Here is a 1,923-nt window from a genome sequence, read left to right as displayed (position 1 = left end):
TATTTTTGAAGGTAATATTTTCTGGATTAGAATCAAAAGTAAATGAAATTATATAGTTTTCCAAATTGATAGAATATTATTACAATTAAGGCATGCTACTTTATTGATGGCTTTTATTGACAAGTAGATAAATTCTATAGATTATTCAACACATTGTTTAGTGATAATATAATATAATTTTAATATATATCTAAATTATGCACATAGTGGAGTATTTATATATAAATTATAGGGGAACATTCTACCACGAAATACATTTAATATATAACTATCTAAATATATGTATATAAAATTCAAAGTCTATTTACAGAACAAATATTTTCTTCATGCTGATAGTTGAATGCACACACCCAAATTAGAGCAATAAATCAGGTTCTACATATTTCAGTAGAAAGCTTTTCTAAATAGCCTTCATAAATTTCATAAGTGTTATTGTTTTCACTAGAGTTATCAGGGGAAAAAAGACTATTTAAAACAATGACTATTGTCTACAAGTGATACTTTGAGTTGGCTTTAGTTGCATGACTCAGTTCTGTTTCTATTTTTTTATTCACTCCTATATATATCTGAATTGAAAATAATATTACAGAAGTTAGTTTGCCAACTTAAATATTTCACTGTTTTGTTTGCCCTAAAGCTTGAATTTGTTCCCCCCCCCCACTTAATTTAAACTCCAGGTTTCTACAAGGTCAATAAAAGCTTCAAATCAATTCTGAAATTAAATGTACAATAAAATACCCTTCTTTTAAGTCAAATATAGACTTGAAGGGGAATTATATGATGAGGCGTTGGATAGGTGGTCGAGGCGGCCAATTGTCTCTTTTGTATTAATACCATGTTCTCCTTTTCTTTTGAGAGGCACTGTAACTCGCACAGAAGAGAACAAACTTAAGATTTGCTGCCCGGGGTCAAGTCTCCGTTTTGCTTTACATAGAAAGTTATTCATGGAGAAAATAGGAACACCTGCTTCATCAGCTTATTCTGAGGGTTAACTACTCAAAATGGCTAGATATTGCCTGTTGCTTGTTATTAATTGTCATTCTGACTCACAATAACCTCACGTGTGCACATTAGAACTGCACTCCACAGGGTTTCAAAGTGTTGACTTTTCCAAGGGTTTAATTGCCCAAATGATGTCTAGTAGTTGAGTGTTTAATAGTTTATAAGCCTCAGAGACAGAATAGTGACCAACAGATTATGCATACTATATAAATCATGAGTTTAATTATCATTCTCTAAATTATATTTCCCTTCTCTATATACATATTAAAAGAAAAACCAAGATTCGCTGTCCTCAGGCTGATGCTGGCTCACAGCGACCCACTGCACAGGGTAGAGTTGCCTGTGTGAGTTTCTGAGACTTTACAAATCTGAACGCTCCATCGTGCTCTGGTGGACAGGCTAGTGGTTTCACACTGCTGACCTTGCAGTGAGCCCAGTGCTTAGCGGCCACCTCACTAGGGCTCCGATTAAGAAGAAAATCCCGATTAAAGGGTGTAAGTGCGGTTAGGCAAGTGGGTCCCGAGATATAGAACTTGAAAGAACAAGGGATTCTAACAGGTCCTGCTCACTATTTAATGGAGAGATATTCACCTGCTCGGGGTCAGGATACCAGTTAGATTTGGAACTGTTTTTATGTTCTTCATTCCCGCCCCCCCCCACTCCTTTTTATGGTGCCTATCTATGTAAGATAGGCAGGACAAGCAACCCCATGGAGACAGCGGCTGGTTCTAGGGGGGCATGGGAGGGGAGGATGTGGGGGGAGGTGAGTAGTGAGCCAATAATAACAGGGACAGTGGAAGAGCAGGGGTCACAAAAAGGATGGTGAGGAGGGTGCAGCATTCCCGGGAGTGTTTGATCAATTGAAAAGTGCCTGAGGGGAATTACTGAGAGGTAAATGATGGGTAAGCATGATAATTGGCA

This window comes from Echinops telfairi, unplaced genomic scaffold (genome assembly GCF_000313985.2).
Source record: "Echinops telfairi isolate 266 unplaced genomic scaffold, ASM31398v2 ScPeMD7_11;HRSCAF=52, whole genome shotgun sequence".
NCBI lineage: Eukaryota > Metazoa > Chordata > Mammalia > Afrosoricida > Tenrecidae > Echinops > Echinops telfairi.
The sequence above is the reverse complement of the archived record's forward strand: the minus strand, read 5'-3'. Positions refer to the sequence as shown.